The sequence below is a fragment of the Felis catus genome, chromosome F2, assembly GCF_018350175.1.
Source record: "Felis catus isolate Fca126 chromosome F2, F.catus_Fca126_mat1.0, whole genome shotgun sequence".
Taxonomy (NCBI): domain Eukaryota; kingdom Metazoa; phylum Chordata; class Mammalia; order Carnivora; family Felidae; genus Felis; species Felis catus.
This window is the reverse complement of record NC_058385.1, coordinates 20,517,682-20,538,440: the sequence shown is the minus strand read 5'-3', so window position 1 is coordinate 20,538,440 and position 20,759 is coordinate 20,517,682. Positions and strand designations below refer to the sequence as shown.

General features: G+C 38.0%; 1 protein-coding gene across 9 annotated transcripts in view; it reads left to right on the top strand.

The window, feature by feature from the left end:
- Positions 1 to 20,759, top strand: part of NCOA2 (nuclear receptor coactivator 2) — a 290,646-nt gene that overhangs the window by 75,048 nt on the left and 194,839 nt on the right. The gene's annotated exons all lie outside the window — the stretch shown is intronic.

Sequence of the window (20,759 nt, the reverse complement as noted above, 5' to 3'; positions counted from 1 at the left end):
CCAAGTTTGGAAACAGAAGCCCTATTCTGTGAAGCAAGTCCCAGGGACAGCAAAATCTTCTTGGAATGAGTAGGAACGAGTATTAATTTTCTATTAGAGATTGTTGGTGTATAGAGTACATTCTGTAAGAGTAAGGATAACATTAATACAACTTTTTTATACCCTCTGGCCCCTGGTGCTTGATAAATTTATGGGGAATAAATTTAAGGGAACGAAATTGGTACTAGATGTTGTACACAGATTGACAAGATAAATGTCAGCATATCTTTTTGGAGTTAGATAGCATATATATTGGTAAGATGGGGAAGGTAGAGAAATTTGAAGGGAAATAATCACCAGCTTATTTGGTATATTTTGTCCTAAGAATGTGTATGTTGTATGAATGTCAGTCTTGAAAAACGGAATGCTTTATCATTTAGGACAGAGTAGGAGAAAGAGGGAAAAAATACTTGCAGGGCTTCATTAGGACACTGGGACCAGTCATGGGGGCAGTTGGGGGTCTGGGCCCAGGGAGTGGGATCCTGAATTGCTCAGGGAAGGTTGCTCATCCCTGCTGAGGACCAGGATTGCTCTGGGAATGCTGTTAACTTGCCATGTAGTATTTGAACAGTTGTGTATACATATGCCTATTATCCTTTAAATTCTGGCCCTTTATTTGGATTTGTTTTATTTTTTTACTATTTTATTTTTTTCTGGAAAATCTGAAAGTTACACTCATAGGCTCACGCCAGAGAACAGAAAGGTTAAAAATAGTTTGGTAGGCAATATTTACTGAGTGAGACATCATAACTATATAATCAGCAATTTGATTTACCCATCGTTTTATAGAGACGTGATCTTGGTAATAAATTCAGTTTCCTCAGGCACTTATGCCCCCCCCCCCAGCTGTAATAAATAAATGTATCAAATAATCATTTAAGAAATTTTATTAAATTTCCAGATTAGGCTGTTATCAACCTAAAATCAATAACTTTCTCAAAGTTTGCTAAATTTTATTTTTTTCCTACCCCAGATAATTTTGCTTTTCACTGTGAAAATTACTTGTTTCATCCTGCATTGATGTGCTTTCTAACTGTTGCTACATTCAGTGTCCAAATTGTAACTTATATTTATAACTCCTCTCATCTATTAGTCATCCATGGTACTCTTCCTGTTTTTAAAACATACAAAACTGACTCAAAGAAACTTTTCTACTGAACATCAGCTGTCCACCAACCACTCTGCGTAACCCTCTTTAGCCAACACTTACACTACGAATATTATATTTTCCTGCATTTTTTCTTTAATTTCTTGTTTGTTTATTTCCTTTAGATGGTAAACTCTTTGAGGGCAGGGATTATGTTTGATCATTGATGTGTGTGCCAAGTTTCAAGTACAAGGTTATGTACACAGTGGACTCGATAAATACTCACTCACTGACTAGCTGTTGAAAAATTTGATGAGCCTCTCCAAGTGTTTAGCATAGTCTGAGTAGTTTATGTATTAGTTAAATCTGACTCAGTAATTGGCAGCCCTTAGGTTTCAAGTAGTGACGGAATACACGCTTGCCTCTCACTAACATCAAGAAAGTACCTAACAGAAGAGTTTTACCACACAGCCTAATGACAGAGATGCTATTTGGCTTTGTAGATCCTAGAAATACAAATGTAAAAACATTTTTAAAACAAATTCTTTGAAATATTTCTGACAGTCCTGAGCACTTCACTTTTGTGACTGCTTGGCTCCTAGGTCGATCTCTGCAACTGCAATAATGATTATCGTCATTCCTGTAATTATCAAGCACCTGCTGTGGGCCAGACCCTTCCATATGTGCTTTCCTTCTTTTCTGTTTTCTTATGTACTCAGAAACTCAACATGGTACATAGTTTTCCCATTTTACAGTTGGAGAAACTAAGGCAGAGAGAGGCTTTAAATTGACTTGTTCAGGATCATACATAATGGTAAATGGCTGAAGTCCATATTGGGACATTGGTTTATTGGGGTCCAAAACTTCTATGAATTTTACTATGTCTCAAAAACTCTCAGAGATGAGGACACTAAGGGAAAAACTATACTTAAGTCCGAATAATGGAGCTAGACATGAACATTTTGAACAATGTTAGTAAATTTCATATTGCTCTTACAGCATTGCCTATGATCATAAATGGTGTCTTGCTTATTGAAATCTGTGGTTTTCTGTACTTGGAATGAATACTGCTTTCTAAGTGAAAAGGAAGCTCATAACATTTATCTATGCCATATGTGTTATAATAATCACTACTGTTTATCTTAAATATCAGTAAATCTTTATAATAGGAATGAGCTCATATTAATAGTCTTGACTGAGATCTGGAGGCACAATGGCTTTGTTGAAGGAAGCATATTTCAGTAAGAACCATGCCAAAAGTATGGTGGTTAGGTTATCAGAGTAGATTTAATGGAAAACACGATGATTTTCTTAGTGCTATATTAGGTGATGTGATGAAATAAGTAACTTATTGGCAGTTTGGAGATAGGTTTATCTGCTTGGTCATTTTGCCTTGCTCCCAAAGCTGTATTTTATAACTTAGAGGAAAACATTATCTAGGAAGCAAATTTATGAAGTATATTCTAGCTTAAAAAAAATAAAAGCATTCCTAGTACAATAGAAAGCTGTTTTGCTTCCTTTCTGTTGGGTGAAGAAGGTCCTGGTATCACTGCTTCCTCTGTGAGGAAGAAAATGAATGTAACACGGCCAGTCCTTCAGGTAAACCTACTCAGATCTCTTTTGGATGAGTAATTTCTTGAAAGTTCTGAAAACAAAGCCAGAGTGCTGCTTTAGAGAGTTCTGTAGGGATTCAGATAAGGAGGATTTGTGTAGGAAAGTGTCTAGCTTCTCGGAGTTGGTTGAGGTAGTTTCACAGGAGACGCTCCCAGGGCTTGGTGAAAACGTAGTACATTAAACAGCTCTCGAGCCCTGGAAACAAAGTTCAGAGTCCAAATCTAGAGAGGCGTCTTTCCAACCACATCGTCCTTTGACTCGGAGAGGAAAATAGACTCTTAATATTTACACAAACATAGTTTACCAAGAGCAGATTTTACACGAGGCGGACCTCTGGATTATTTCTCAAGGTGGTGTTGCGTCCTCCGGGTGTTGTGCATCAGGCGGATAGACTTTTCTCCCTAGAAAGCATGCGTGTGCCTTTCAGTACTTGGGGCAGTTCATTATTAACTACAGAGGCCCATGTTTATAGGAGTGTTTCTTTAGGTTTTTTCCCTAAAAGTTATAATCATCTCTTTAACTGAGTTTCTGGCCGCCTTAATATTATACCCCAGCAGGGCAGGGTTTCATCAGAATCAGATTAGGGTTTAGTTCAGTCCTGAGACCTACTGATTTCTCTTACTATCTTGGTTCCTATCTGGAAAGCTTTCAAGACCGCCAGCTGTGTGGCCTGTTTGAAAGCAGGAGGCTTGTGGCAGGAATGTGGGTTTGCCCTATTAGTGTTGCAAAATCACTTCTTATGTAGAGAGTCTTGCTTTTTCTCTTGCCTCCTATCGTCTGGTTTTAGATTATTTTTCTTGTGGTTTTGGTTTGTGAGTGGGTACTCATGGCTTTCGTTTCCTTTTATTCCTTTCCCTTCCTTCACACAGACAATGAAGAAGGGAATAATTAGAGGAGATATTTTTGTATTTGTTTACGTTGCCCATTTATATAGGCAACTTCCCTTTTATCTTCTGGAAGATAAACCCAGGGTACTTAAAATATTTGAAACCATTAGTTTTAACTTATGTTCTCATTGTTTTGGTTTAAATATAACTATTGGTAATATGGTTACAATTTAGAAGGTGTGGACATTACAGAATTTACCCACAATGGCACCATCCGCACACAACTGCTTCTGGTATTTTCTTTTAGGTCTCTAAGAGGGTATTCTGTTTGCTTTTCGTTTTTTCGTCTTTTACTAGGGATGCAATTCATAAATTGGAATTTTACCTCATTTTCCCACCCCTCTCTTTTCCTTAGAGGTGTTCAGTGCCCAAGGAAATAGCCAAAACGAAGCAAGAAGTCACAGACGGACGGACGGGCTTTTGCGTTATCAGCAAGCTAGCCGGTCAGTCCTCTATGATCAGTGTCAAGTATCTGACCTGATTTCTGTAAGATATGTTCAAGAAGTGGTTACAAAACACAAAAAGGCCTTGTCTTCTTTAGCACTCCGAAGCTGTTTACCTACCAGTATTTTACTGAACCCGTTGGAGATTTAGGCGTTCAAATAAAAGGCTCTGATGTGTAGGAGTGAGTAGTGTTAGCCCAATGCGGAAAGGGTTTATCACTCCTGCCCTCATTTTGCATCAAAGGAACGATACCTTGAAGGAAATGGCCTCTGGAGAGCATTGATTACTGACCAGAGCGGCGTTTCTGTAGTCTGTCTGAAGAGAGCACATCCATCAGTGAGAAATGGTTCAATTCTCAAAGTTAGAAGGCATGTCATTGAAAATACAGCTGACAAAGGCAAAGGTCTTCACACACATAAGTACAGTTTTAATATTTTAAAAAAAGATTAACTATTGATGAAAAATTTCACAATGCTCAAGTGTTAATCTCTTCCATTGACTTAATTTTTTAAGTTATATTTTATATTTAGGAAATGTTGCTTGCTTACATATTTAAAGACCATTTAAGGCACGCACTCCCCAGTGTTGTACTTGAAAATGAGCTGAAGGTGAGTAAATGTTCCATTTTGGCTGTGAATAGGGTGCAGATTTCTTCAGTTACCTCCCTTCGAGAGGCTAATTGTGTCATGGAGTTTGGCTAGTTCCATCTTTTTTGACGTGACCTTCCCAAAAATGCTGTTAGTCGTTATTTCTCTTTTCTTTGCAGTGGGGGTTGGGGGGGGTGGAGGGTCGATCATACATTATATTTTATTTTTACAACCTGTTTTTTGTTGGTTTTTTTTTTTTTTTTTTTTTTTTCCATTTGCCAATACACTGCAGCCCTCCTTCCAGGTCAATAAATGTTTATTCCCCTAGTTGCTCTTTTTTTAAATTGTGTTTTAATGTTTATTATTTAATGTTAATAATCATAATATGTGGGGTCATCTTTACTTTTGCCGTTTTATAAGTGAATCATGATTTTTCGATTTGTACATCTTCCTTAATCTAGCACTCGGAGTCTAAACTCATTTGCGCGAAGGTGGCTTTTACTCCATAGCCGGAAATGGGATAACTATAGGTTGGTGGTGCGTACTATGCTTTGATAGCTTTTCGTGAGTCTTTTTGTGGCAGTCTGTGCTTTATTTTAAAATGTGACTTGTTCCTGTATTTGTGGACAAGGAAGTGGCTTTTGAAATTTACTCTGTATCTGAGAATTACCTTCCACATTTCTAAAATGGATATAAGAGCAAAGTGGGTAGGGGTGTGTGGTGGGGGGGGGGGACACTTGTGTAAACATTTAAGGATTAGGAAGAACAGAAATACCCAAGTTTTTTAGGCAGTGCTGACTGCTTCTATTCCTAGAAAAGATTTTTTTGATGTAACTTTAAAAATGAACACATAACTTATTCTGCTGTAATTTCTTTCAGTTTTAAACATATTTAATTTGTGAATTACATAAGCATTACACTTCACATACATGAGGGGAAGAGTGAGGTTTGAGACTAGAACCCACAATCTCTTATTTTCTCAAAATAGCTCTCTTCACTCTGCCATGTTACCACTATTACCAGTGACAAGTCACACCTCTTTGCCTGAAGTGGTAAGTTCTACCACTTTTAAAATACCATTACCAAAAACAGCTCAAGTTCCTAAGCTGCCTTCTACTTCCAAAAGCATTTGAAAGTATTTTTGGACCCGCTAAACATCATTAGATGGAAGTAAGGAGAAAATGTATTTGGTTCATTTGTATTAGAGAATTCATAGTTGTCTGGAGGAAGGGTTAGAAATGTCTCATCCCTTTGGGACTTAAATAAATTCATCAAGTGTTATAAGATCATGAGCACGAGATACATTCAGATTAGTTAATTAGCCTTTGCCTCAGAGTTTGCTATTTTATAAATAGGGCAAAAACCACACTTACAGTTGCTTCCATGTTACTGTTAGGTTAACTGTGGCTCAGTGATTCAGTAATTTGACTCACCCTCTGCTTGGAAATGTTTGCTCCCAATTTCAGACACAAATCCTTGCATTATTGTAAGATTGGTTCAAGTATTCTTTCTGTAATGAACATTTTCCCCCTAATTATATGTCTTTGCTAATACATATCCAAAGTGTCTGCTCCTATCAGCATTAAGGTCTCAGATTCTTTAGTATCAGTTCTGGGTAATTGATTGAGCCTGACTCCTGGGGGAAACGTTTTAATATGATGTCATTTTTGTCACCGAGAGGACACTTTATGATTATGAGAAGATTTTTACAGTAGTTCCTCTATTCCAAGTTGCTGTTTATTGTAAAGTACAATATTAGATTAGCAACTTTTCAGTAAAAATAAAAAGAAACACTGTCACATTGCATGTACAGTTGTAAGATCAGCTTTTCGGAAAATATGAAAATATATATGCTTGGGAAATAAGGAAAAATTATAGTAGTTTCGGTTTGTTTAGCAATGATTTTCTTTAAAATGTGTAGAAGTATTTTCTAAGATGGGTTCATTGGAATAAAAGTGCTTTAGAGTGTCAGTTGGTATTTTTAAATGTCTAAAATGTATGTGGATCAATACGTTTGTGAAACGGTACGTTCAACTTGAGAAGCTTATGTGTACTGTCAGTCTTCACATATTTTCAAATTTATTTCGCCATGGAACCTTTTTTATCAAGGAATATACATCAGTTAAGACAACCTTGATATATGGCAATATTTTTATAACATGTTGAAACCAATAGGATTTTCTTGAAAATAATTTTTGAGACATAATGGCCCCAAATGGAGTCATCTTAGGGAATTTAAGATAAAGGACATGAAGATTTAAAGAAACGAGGAAACAGTATAGCCACTCAAAAATAGCACCGTATTTTTTTCTTTTTTACTGGTATGTAATATACTTTGCAGTTTAAAAGTGGCTTTTTCTAGAAATTTAAGCAAAGCTGGGAGTCAGAAGATCTGACTTCTAGGCTTTTTTTTTTTTTTTCTTGGCTGAGTGACTTTAATCAAATCACATAACCTCACCGAACTTCCCTTTTGACATTTGTCTAATGCACATAATAATTACATTCTCAAAGTCTGCCTCACAGAATTGTTGTAAAGATAAAATAAGAGAAAAATAATCTATCTGTAGGTGTCTGAAGCTCGTAAAGTAAGATTAGGGGAATAGTTGTGCCTTAATATTAAGCGAATAGAAGATGCACGTGTCTTCAAACCCTATCTATTTAGACTAATGGCTCTTTCTTTGAACAGTTGAATTTTTTAGAGCTAAACTGGAATTTGGAGATAATTGTGCCACTCTTTTTCTTTTTAACTGAGGAACTGAAGCCAAGAGATGGTAAGTGATTGGCCTTGAATTTTATAGGGAAGGCTAGGAGGATGGCCAGGTCTCCTGACGCACATTCTCATTCCACACTAGCCTCCAGAGCAGTCTGGAAGGGAGAAACAATGTGCCACCTGTTAAGTCAGATATTCTTGAGTACCTCCCTCCCAGATATTGTTACTTTTTTATAATGAAATGTTAGTATTGTTGTTTTTAAGTTCCTAATTATATTCTTGTTCAGTACTCTGTTTTGACTTTTACGGTATATTTGGGCTAAAATATTAAGGAATTACTTTTTAGCAGATTTTGTCTTTTATGTCATGTTTTTTAAAAAAGAAATTCTGACAAGTTACTGTGTAATGTGCCAAAACTGAAATTAGGAGAAAAAAGATAAACACAGGCCATTTGTAATTTAGGTTACTGTTTGTCGCACCTTACTATTTTGATGTTTAGAGCACAAAGAATTTGTTAACTTGCCCTTGCTACCATATACCTCTTTTCAGGGTTTTGAAGAGAAAATGAGAAGGTTTGTTTCTTTGTGACCGCTTTTGAAAACATTATCTTTTTTTTTTTTTTTTTTTGGCCTCAAATATTTACTAAGACAGAAAATAGCATTGCTTATTTTTATTGGCCACACTTGAAAAATAACTAGGGAATAAATGTGTTATCAGTCAATACATATTTGCTGAGTACCCTCTACAGAGGCGGTTTGTAAGGTGCTGATGATTTTAAGAGACACTATGGTCGTCGGGCCAAGAGGCCACGAGCATACTTATTTACTGTCGTGTTCTTTTAGAGCATGAGATCAAACATTTTTCTGTATTTAAAAATACCTGGTAAAATAATTTTCTCTATTTATGTTCTTTTTACCCTCTTGTGAAATTTGAATAGAGAAATACTGTAAATAGAAAAAGTGTGAATAATTTTAGAACCCCGAGAATAATATGAAAGGTTAAATTGTCTATGCTTTCATAAAAGAAGCAGTTAAGATTATTTTAGTCACTGGAATAGTAAGTGTGTTTGTTTAAACTGTAGCACACCTAGACAGAAATAAATCTTATTAAAACAACAACTTACTACTGACCTTACTTGGTTTGCCCATTCTGGGTCCCAGAATCTTGACTGCAGTAAAGTAGAAAAGGTCTACTTGGCCTATTTGTAATAATATCTCTAAAAGGTTCTTTAACCTGATACTTTATGACGAAAAAATAAAAAGGATTAGTTACGCATGCCTTGAATTTATAGTCTGAAATAAGAACCCAAACATTTTATTATATACTGTGGTTCACTAAGGCATGCTTAGATACTGCAAACTGCAAATGATCTTTTATGGGATTTTGATTCAATCTTCACTTCCTTCTCACAGAGGAACTCAAACCCCAAGTCCCTCGATGAGATAGGTCTACGTATTGATTTGATCTGAGCTGCTGATTAGGTTATTTTTGTGAAAAACATTAAAAGGTACACAAGAAGACACTATTTTACATAATACTCTCTGGTCTATAAGTTCTTGAAGTCAGGCATTTTTTTTTTAAGTTTACTTATTTATTTTGAGAGGGAAAGAAAGCACGAGTGGGGGAGGGGTAGAGAGAGGGAGAGGAGAGAGAGAATCCCAAGCATGCTCTGCACTGTCAGCACAGAGCCCAATGCGGGGCTGGAACACATCAATCGTGAGATCATGACCTGAGCTGAAGTCGGATGCTCAACCAGCTAAGCCACCCAGGTGCCCCAGGACATTTCTTTTTTTAAAACCATCTCCAGAGTCTGTGTATATCCCTATTTATAGGCCCTGATATTATAAATATTTGTTGGATAAATGAATAAATGGATTTATATGCACTATAATCCTCTTTTGTGTCTGATACCATTCTGGTTTCTAGCTAGTTTTCCCGAGACATTTCTTTTTTGCTTTAAAGTCTTTATTATTACTACTTATGAAAAGCTGTTAGTTTTTATTCTAGTTATCTATTGCTTAAATAGCTTATGATGATGATGATGATGATGATGTCTCATAATTCTGTGGGGTAGGAACTTGGGCAGGGCATAGCAGGGATGACATGTTTCTGCTCCATGATGTGTGGAGTCTCACCTGATGGAACAGGAACTGGCACGTGCTGGAACAGCTGGGGACTGGCTGAGCACCTCACTCTCTTTTTCATTTGGCCTCTTTGGATGACCATGTTGGGCTTCCTCATAGTATGGTGGCTTCAAGGTAGTCAGACATATGCAGTGGCTCAGGACTCCAAGATAAAGGGTTCCAAAGGCCTGGGCGGCAGCTTCAAAGCTCAGAAGTTCCGGAATATCATTTCTGCCACAGTCTGTTCGGTCAGGCCAATCACTAAGGCAACCCCAGTGTCAAGGGGAGGACAGTTATACTTCATTTCTCCGTGGGAGGTGTGGCAGACTTTATGGCTATCATTGTCTTCCACAGTTTCTTTATGTATGACTTGTCATTGTCACTATTAAGCTTATTAGGCTGTGGTTTATTTTAGGATGTTCGGCAAAATGTCCACTTTTAGGTACTTAGGGACCTGATGATAGCTCCTTTCTCCCTGTCTCCATGCTTGTTCTGGCTTGACTGCCTGGAGTGCTCTTCTTCCGAGACCTGCGTGAGAGAGGAAGGAGTGTTAAAAATTTCTTTGGGTAGAAACAAGAACTTCTTGGTTGCAAGTTCATGCTCAAAATGAATTTTCCCTGTGGTGCCAGAAGGGAGTACCTGTATTTGTGTGTGTGTGTGTGTGTGTGTGTGTGTGTGTGTGTGTGTGTGTGTGTGTGTGTAAATACACCATTTATAATAGGCCAGTGGTACCTAGAGATTTTGATTTTATGAACTATTAAACATTTCCCCCCAAATCTAGGGAACTGATGTAGGATTGCCAAATTTTGAATTCAGTCAAGCCATGATACAAGGGGGAAAAAACAAACAAACAAACAAAAAACACCGGCTATAACCACCATTTCAGAAAATAGAAGGAAGATTTAACCCCACAAAATGATAAGCTCATAATCTAACAATAAAGGAAAATCCTAAATTTAATAAAATTTAGCTTTATAGAAAAATAAAGCACTACCATTTTTTCTCATTTAGGTTTAAACCTAGAAAAATTTTGCTTTTGAGCTATATTCAGACATTTTGGGGACCACTGGTAGGGTCTTACTTTGACTTGTCAGCAGAATTTTTTTAAAAATAAAAGCTGTACCTGAATTTTGTAAATCTATATTTTGTAGCCATATTTATTGTAAATAATGGGTGAATTAACTGGTGTAATGGTTCTTATGAGAAACACCATTTTAGTATATGTTACTTGATTCTTTTTCAGTGTGGAAAGATTTTAGTTTCATTAGGACCTATAAAATAAAACCACATTTACTAACTAAATATTAACAAAACTACTAAATCAATAAGATTTAAATTAACAATACCTTGCAGTGTTGTCTGGTTATAACAAAGTTGCTGTTTGTAACCTGAGCTCAGATTCCATTGAGTTCAGCATATACTATTAGCTGTGTGAAGATACTTCAAATCTCCCCCACTATTTTTCTTTCCTTGAACTTATAGAAAACTGTTTCTCAAGACTTGATGTGAAAGACATTAAAATAATACTAGTCTGGGGGCGCCTGGATGGCTCAGTTGGTTAAGCATCTGATTCTTGATTTCCCCTCAGGTCATGATCTCCCGGTTGGTGGGAGTGGTTGGTGAGACTGAGTCCCGTGTGGGGCTCTTTGGTGAAAATGTGGACACTGCTTGGGATTCTGTCTCTCCGCCCTCTCTGCCCCTCCCCAGCTCATGCACACGTGTGATCGCTCTTTCTTTCAAAATAAATGCGCTTAAAAACAAAACAAAACAAAACAACTAGTTTGTCAACCGGTGTGGATAATGGTTATCCATGATTTAGTATATCCATGTAAGCAATCTGAGATTGTCATCAGAATGAAAATTTTGTGGACATTTGTATATGTTCTTGGACTTTGAGATTCCCAGATTAAGGAAAGCTCCAGCCACTCTAGTTTATTTTCCTAACTGTTCCACCTTAGGTTTTAGGATTGTTTCATTTTCTTTTTAAACTCCATTCTTTGTGTTGGAGAGAGTTGTCACAGCTTTTTAAATTTTCTTTATATCTGTCTTTTGTCCTACAGTATCAGTATTTCTTCCATTTTCTTTGCTTATAGGCACAACAGGCCAATAATTGAATAATCTTGTGAGTGACACATTTGGGGGTAACTCACAGGTTTGTGTTGAGCGAATTTATTTGTTGGGTGAATGGTGCTTGCCGCGTTTTTTGTAATAGCTGGATGTTAGAAAGCATCTTCATGATACCATATCGATTCTCCCCACCCCCGCACCTGTACCCCCCCACCCCCCACCCCTGGGAGGATGTGGGGGAGAGGAGGAAGGTGGTGGGTGGAGCAAGAAGTGCGGAGGACTGCAGCCTGGCGCAAGGAACTAGGATAGAAACCACCGGGAAGAGTGGAGGGTTTGTATTGGGAAAGACCTAGATTCTGCTGCTAGTTCTGCCTCTTGCTTTAACTTCTTTCAGTTTCCTCACCTGCAAAGTGGAACCAATAGATGCCTATTTATGGGAAATAGCAAAATCATGCTTGTAAAATTTGTATCACAGCAGTTAATACTTGATACTTAGCAAAAGGTAGCACTTGTTATTCTGTATGTTTAGGATATTAGGAAGCTCATCTCCAGATTTTTTGATTTTTATTTATGTTTTGTATTGTTAGATATTTTTTTCTACATATTCTAGATTCACAAGTAAGTTACAAACCTCTCGTACCTTTTTGTGTACCTTATGCCCTTCTGTGATACGAAGGTTGACGTATTTGATGATGATTTCCATAGCAGTTCATTAAGATAGGGTGGGAAGGCTAGTGTCTTGAGGGTAGTAGTTGTTTTGGGGTTCATAGAAACTCCTTTAACCAGAGGGTGAATGAGAAGTGCTATTGCTGTCAGTGGAGGTGCTCATCTCTTTGAGCCTCAGTTTCCCATCCATAAAACTGAGTAGTTAACCTATTTTTAAGTTTCTTCCAGAGCTAAATTTTTATTCAAAATGGTACTCCTGCCACAGGATCCCATTTTCTCCAATATTCCTCAGTGTTTTTGTCAGAACCTAGAAATGCAGTCAAATGAAAAATTGCATTAAAAAAATTTTAACAATGGGAAACTCTATATAGGCCCACACAACAAATCAAATTTCTGATGAAGGGGGCACCTGGGTGGCTCAGTCGGTTAAGTGTCCGACTTCAGCCCGGGTCCTGTTCTTGCAGGTCGTGATCTCGAGCCCCGCGTCAGGCTCTGTGCCGACAGACAGCTCAGCGCCTGGAGCCTGTTTGGGATTCTCTGTCTCCCTCTCTCTCTGCCCTCCCCCCCCCCCTTCACACTCTGTGTCTCTCAAAAATAAATAAACATTAAAAAAAACTCTGATGAAGTATCTTTTGATAATATTTCTTCTGAGTGACCATTGGATATGTGACTTGACTCAGTGAGATCATACAGGCAATAAACATGTGACTAGGTGCTATCTGTACTCCAAGGATGAGCTCTCCATTTTCCCACATGCTAAATTGCATAGCTTTCTCTTTGTAATCTAGGGCTCCTGTTTGGAATACCATATTCTTTCTAAAAGTGTAAAAGATTGGTACATTAAATTACGTTATGTAAAATTGTAATTTTACTTTAAAAAACTTAATGTGACGTAGAATTATAGCCATGAACACATATACATACATGTGGGCTGAAAATTTTCAACTTCTAAAAAATACCATTTTTTTAGGGCTTGCTACTCTGCTTTTCCCCTCTCCCCTCTCCCTTCTGCCACCTTCCTTCTGCCTCCTCATTGTTTTTAGGCAGATTGGTGCTGCCTGACAGGCAGTCGGTATTAAGAACATAATGCTGGAGTCAGGGGGACCTGGGTTTGACACCCAGCTCCATCACACCTTCTTTGACTTTAAACAAATGGTATTACCTCTTTTTAAAAAAATGTTTATTTATATTGAGAGAGAGAGAGAGTGAGCGGGGGAGGGAGGGAGTGGCAGAGAGAGAGGAAGAGAGAGAATCCCAAGCAGGCTCTGTGCTGACGGCCGGGCTCAATCTCAGGAACCCCCAGGAACTGGGAGATCATGACCCGAGCTGAATCAAGGATCAGATGCTTAACTGACTGAGCCACTCAGGTGCCTCTGTATTAACCTCTTCTTGGTTGCAAAATAGGTATTATAGAACATCTTCCTTTTCAAGAATGCTATCTTCTTCATACTGTGTGCATCTTTTTTTTTTAATGAATATTCCCTTTATTATGTTAAGATGATTAACTTAATGCGGTCATATGCTGTTGAAAGGTGTGGCCTCTTAGGAGGTGGGAATGTATAGTCAGTGACAGTCATTTGGGGAAGCCTATCCTGAGAGAGGAAACGATCTCAGTGGGGGGGTCTCTGGTGGACAGAAAATTTATGCTGGTCCTTGTGAAGCTGGTTTTGAGGGTACTGTTAGGTATTGGTTAAAGACTGTGTCCCTCCCGGTCCTGGGTAGGCAGATCATATAGTTTTAATGTTGCTTTTGGTTCAGTCTCTCTTGTTACCCCATAGTCTTGAGGTAAGTTTTACACAGGGATATTAGGAAACCTGCATTGCCCTCAGGGATGTTAGGGAAGGGGGTTCTAGGCTTGTTTTATATTGGAGAGTGGTCATTGCAGCATTAATTAGGGAGAAAAGCCTAGGAGAAGGTGAATTTCTGAGGAGTTCACAGTCCTATTTCCTCTTCCTAAGTGGATTTGTTTCCCCTACTGCTAATAGTTGCAGGGTATATATTTTATTAAGGAAGGTAGACATTTCCTCTTAGATTGGTTTATTGTGGAAAATAAACTGACAATGTACGGAAATCATCTATTATTCTGATGTACACAGTAGGCTTCAGTAACATTCTCATTTCAAGGAGAATGAAGGAAAGCATTGCAGGCAAAGGTTATCCATTTTGTGGGAGAAAAACAATTAAAATTCTTACTAATTGTGTTTTAGGGCCTTTTATTTTGGGAAGACTGATTGGTTGTCAGGATGGCATGTTCTAGTCTTGGTTGAGATTCATCTCTGAGTCTTTTATGTCTATTTCAGAAAGATGAATTTCTGATCGGTAATTTATTTTTCCTTTTCTCTCCTGTAATTCCTTAAAAACCATATCATGTGTGGACTTGGGGGCTGAGCTCCCTAATTAAAGCCCCAGGACTTCTGCAGGAATGTTGTTTTAAAAATCACTAATCCAACAGCAGGTTGGTTTTTTTTTCCTTTTAAAGTTTATGTATTTATTTTGAGAGAGAGTATGTGTGTGTGAGCAGGGGAGGGGCAGAGAGAGAGAATCCCAAGTAGGATCCGCGCTGTCAGCACAGAGCCCAACGCGAGGCTCCAACTCACAAACCGGGAGATCGTGACCTGTGCCGAAATCAGGAGTCAGAGGCTTAACCGACTGAGCCACCCAGGTGCCCCAGCAGGTGGATGAAACCTTACCTTGCCCTCAAGAAGCAGTCTAGAAGGCAAGATTAACTGTAGCGTAAGGTGATGATGATAGTCCTTATTTGCACGTGCTGTGTTCAAATCCTTATTTCCGGTTCCTTTGTGAGTGCTTTCTCCGGTCTGCTTTATATCTTTGTCATTCCAGTGAGACTGTTCTTAGGAAGGTCGTCAGCACTTTCTGCTTGCCAGACCAGGTAGACACTGTAATTCTCAGTAGCACTGAACGATTTTGAGCACCCTCTCCTTCTCAGAACTGTCTCCTCTTGGATTCTTTGGTACTTGTCTTTGCTGGTCTTCCTCCTGCTTCTGGCTTTTCCCTAAGAAATCTTAACCATTTCTGTGGATTTAAATGTTATGTTGAGGTTAGTGACTCCAAATTGAATATGTTTAGTTCCCTTCCAAATGTGAGCCATGTACATTCATGTACATGTATGAGGCTAATTTTTCTGGTAGGTCTGTCTCTTGGCAAGTATACTACTCTTGGAAGAGTTACTGGTTTATGATAGTTGCTTTATTGTTTTTACATTGGCTCAGACCATGGTGGGTGAGAAACAAAAATGAAAGGAATGATCATATGAGATTTATGAATTTGATGGGTAGGTTATTTTGCACCATATTCATATCCATTGTGTTTGTGTACCTACCTGTAGCTTAGGAATTTTTAGGCTGATGATATATCCTTTTCTATGTATCTAATTAGAACTTTTTTTTTTACACTTAGGAAGAAAAGTCATTAAGTTATAAATCTAAATCTCTACTTGTTTAACTTGCTGTACTTTTTGAAGCATTTTATTAAATTGAATTAAAATAACAAAAGAACATCTTAAGATTGAACTTCAGTTAATTTTAAGCAACAGTTCTAGAAAACTAAGACTTCTCTAGCAAATTAAGTTATATGTGTAATAGGCAGAATGAGTAGTTGGAAGGAATACTTAAAGGTTCGTTAATTAATGTTTCTACATAAGTTATGAGCTAAATTTCACTTTAAGGGGATCTTTAAGTTGACCTTCTTAAAGAATTTGGAAAATGAAAATTACTTGTTGTAGACTTTCATTAGTTAAGAGTCATTGTCTGCAGTGCAGGTCGAGCCTTTTAAACGAAGAAAACAGAGGCTACCTGAAGTATATATAGAAGTTCTTCAGTTAACTTATAACTTACTCTTCTGTGGTCTGGATGTTATTTTTAGCACCGTCGGCTTAACAACTGGGAAAGAATTTTACCTTACATCGTTCAAATTCTATACGTATTATTTATGTTAAGATTTTTACAACACATCAAATTTGGGATTTTAATATTGTAGTATTTTGTTAAAATATATATGGAAGCTATGTTTTAGGATACTTCTTTTTGAGATTTCTTTTTCTTTTCCTTTTTTTTATTTTTTAGGTTTGTGTTGTTTTGTTTTTTAAATTTAAGTAATCTCTACACCCAACCTGGGGCTTGAACTCACAACCCCGAGATCAAGAGTTGCGTGTTCTTCTAACTGAGCCAGCCAGGTGCCTCAGGATACTTTTATATTATGTAAGATATGTGTAATAGATATATCAAATAAAACATATAGTATGCTGTTCAATAATCTGAAATATTCTCATTTAAGTCTTGAGAGAATGTCCTTTTGATGTACTATAATTTGAAACATGCTGAGTTCAAGGTATGTTTTTTGTTAAATTATTTGAGACTTTTTGTGCTTTAAAGCAAAAAGAAAACAACTGTACTAATCATTCATTATGAGTATACACTTGTGATGGCTATATGTTTTAGATATGTTTGGTTGAAACTGTTGAAAAATTTCAAGTAATTGGAGTAGTACTTCTGGCTTTCTCTCCCTTTCCCCATGTGTCCTCTTCATTTCTACCAACCTGTCTGACTGGCTACACGACTGGGGTGGTGCTGGCCAAATAACACGAAGACCAATAATGGAACCTAATGTTGAAATATGAAGTATGGCAGTTTTAAGGCTCCCTTTGATGAGAGCCCTCTCTCTTCAATAGCATGTGCCATACGCTCTGTTGTCCATAAAAACTCAAGTTAGTCATTTTGGTCGGCAAATAGTCTTCACTTGCGTATTGACGCCGATGTGTTGAATGATGACTTCCTTTGATTAGTGGCAACTTTGAGAAGACTGTGAGGCTACATTTGGGTCAGGCAAAAAGAACGTCAGGATTCACTAAAAATGTCAGCAGGGGTAGATGGTGTGGGGAATGTGCTCTGCTGGTCTTGTTTGTACCATACCAGAAACCAGAAGGTCGTTTTCACGTTGATCACATTTTGGCATCCTCGTTTTCAAATCATGTTGGCAACAACGACAGCATTATCAAAACAGTGAGCTTCCATAACAGCTCAGTGGGTAAAAGCACGCGTGACTCTGCCATCAGACTTCGGATTAGAATCCGGGCTTTGCCACTGCGTTGCTTCTGTGACCTTGAAAAGAGTATTTCACTTGTCAGTTAAGTTTCTGTATCTACAGAATGGAGGTGATAGTGGTAGCAGTAGGTACCTTGTAGGGTTGTTAAGAAGATCAAACGGGGTAACCATTTAAGCCACCTCTGCTTGGGGCGCTCACAGAGGCCTTTAAGAAATTGTAGATGATGATGATGGCAGTGATGATTTGATGATGGTGATGGTAAGCCAAAACAGCGAAATACGGCTCTTCTCTCATTCTGGTAATCATATACATAGATCTCTGGATGGATGGATGGATGGATGGATGGATGGATGGATGGATGGATCGATCCATCGATCTAGATCTATCTGTGTATAGAGAGATATATCTAGAGATAGATCTCTCTCTGTATAGATAGATCTGTATCTACCTATCTACCCTAACCCCTGTTCCTAACCCTTCATATCTATCTATCTAAATAAATAAATTAATAAGAGCGAGTGTGCGCATATCTTCTCCTAACCCTCCACCACCTTTTGAAAAATCATTAATAATCAGCTTTGATGCTGTCGGCAACCTTTTTCTGTGTGATGCAGGCTCAGTCCTCATTTTTTGCCTCAGAGCCATGATGTGTTATTCGTGCAGCCTGCTAGTTGATTCTCTGCTTGGCAAATGATTACACCATTTGCTACTAGAACTGCCTTTCTCCCTTCGATCCCTTTACTCGCACAGTAACGACAATTATCACATAGAAAGAAAGGGCAGGGATATAGAGATACATTTTTTAAAAGTCATTTATAATTTTTTTTAGCATTTAAAAAATTGAGGTATGATTGGCATACCATGAAATGCATTCATTTTAAAGGATGAGTTTGGGTAAATATGTACAGTTATGTGTGTCACGTGTTTCTTATACATTTTTCTTCAGCATCATCCACAGTCAAGTTTTAGAACAATTCTGTCAGCCCAGAAAGTTCTCTTGTGCCCATTTTCAGGCATTCTCCGCTTCCATTCTCTAACCCAAGACACCACTGTTTTGCCTCTATAGTTTTTACTTTTTCTAGAAATTTCAGATTAATGGAATTATATAATGTTACCTTTGTGTCTGGTTTCTTTCACTTAGCACATGTTTTTGAGGCTCGTGTTATTATATGTGTCAGTAATCCATTCCTTGTCATTGTTGAGTGGTATTCCATTGCACATATGTATTACATTCTAGAAGATCCATTCTCCAAATGATAAACATTTTAGTTGTTTCTGCTTTTTAGCTGTTCTGACCGTGACTGCTGGAATCATCCTTGTACAACTACTTGTATGGTCATCTGTCTCCAAGAGACTTGAAAACACACCTTGGTGTCAAATTGTTGGGTTATATGATGAGAAACTTCCAAGCTGTTTCACAAAATGGTCATACCATTGTGCTTTCCCACCGAGCAAGGGATGTCCTGTGAGGGGTTCTAGTTTCTTCCTGTCCTTGTCAACACTAGATGTTTTACTGGATGTCAAGCATATTATGTTTTGGTTTTAATTTCTATTTTTCTGATGACAAATGATGTTTAGTACTTTTTTGTGTACTTTCCCCATCGTATGTCTTATATAATATATATAACATAGGGGTACCTGGGTGTTCAAGTGGGTTAAGCGGCCAACTCTTGATTTCAGCTCAGGTCATGATCTCGCGATTTGTGAGCCTGAGTCCCGCTTTGGGCTCTGTGCTGACAACATGGAGCCTGTTTGAGATTTCTCTCTCTCCCTCTCTCTCTACCCCTCTCCCCTTGGCTCCTTTTCTGCTTGCATGAACTCTCTCAAAAAAATAAACATTAATATTATATATATATATATATAATATATTTTAAAAAATCCTTAAGTATTTTGCCATTTAAAAACATTGAATTGTTTATAATTGAGTTGCAGAAGTCTTTTTGTCTATTCTAGCTGACCATCCTTATTATTTAGCTCTTTATATTTTTTAAATGCGTGTACTTTATCAAATGATTATTTTGCCAATAATTTCTCCCAATCTGTGGCTTGTGTTTTCATTTTTAAATTATGTCTTTTGAATAGCAGAAGTTTTAATTTTAATGGAGTTTAGTTTATCAGATGTTTTTCTTTTATGGTCTTTATTTTATGCATTTGGTGTGATATCTAAACATTTTTTTCCTATCCACAATAATTTTCTCCAGATGCCTTCTTCTACAAGTTTTTTAGTTTAGTTCTTACATTTAGAACTGTGATCCTATCCATTTTGAGTTAATTTTTTTTTTACATTTATTTATTTTTGAGAGACAGAGAGCACATGTGGGGGAGGGTCAGAGAGCAAGGGAGACACAGAATCCAAAGCAAGCCCCAGGCTCCAAGCTGTCAGCACAGAGCCCGACCCGGGGCTTGAAGTCACAAACTGTGAGATCATGACCTGAGCTGAAGTCGGATGCTTAACTGACTGAACCACCTAGACGCCCCTATTTTGAGTTAATTTTTGTGCATCGTGCAGGATAAAGGTCAAGGTTCCTTTTCCCTCTCCATATGTATAACAGTTTCTAGCATCGTTTATTGAAAAGACTGTCTTTCTCGTAAAATTACCTTGTGACCTTTATCACAAATGTGTGGGCCTGTTTCTAGATTGTGTTCTCTTCCTTAGGCTAATACCCCACTGTTTTGATTATTATAACCTTATAGTAAGGTTTGAAATTAGATAGTACTTTTCAACTTTTTTTTTTTTTTTTTTTTTTGAGTATAAAGTTGATTTAAGAGAGAGAGAGCACAGCAAGGGAGGGGCAGAGAGAGAGGGAGAATCCCAAGCAGGTCCTGCGCTGTCAGCACAAAGCCGGATGCAGGCTCGAACCTACAAGACCGTGAGATCATGACTGGAGCCGATAGCAAGGGTTGGACACCCACCAGACTGAGCCCCCAGGCGCCCCTTTTTCAACTTGGATGAGTTTTAGGAGAGCCCTGTCTCAAAAATTTCCCAACAGCCTCCATGTGTATGTATCTCTCTGGAGGCTGGGCAGATAAAGCCATGATGACATTTGAGGGAAAAATCAGTTCTAGTTGGTGGAGCGGAGGCCTGAAGCCTCTGTTCTCCATCCTTTCGTCGAGCTACCTGTCAGAGCTAGCAGCATTTAGCAGGATCACACTTGCTAGGACAGCAGTCGTACCACCTACTGTGTACCGGGTGTTTTATGTATGTAATCGTCTCATTTAATACTTACAAGTGCTGCAAACGGACATTATTACCCTCATTTTATAGTTGAATCCACAATAACATTTCCTAGGTCACGTACCTCAGCTGCTGCTAATAACAGAATAATAGGAACGGCAGCCGTATGTAGATGACAGGGGCAGGCTTCGAGAACTGGTCTGTGCGATGATGCTGAACCCTCCTAGGTTCTTTGCGCGGTTCGTGCTGCCTCTGATAGCGACCCATTGCTTTGTGGAGAGGCGGTGTATCCTTTTAGT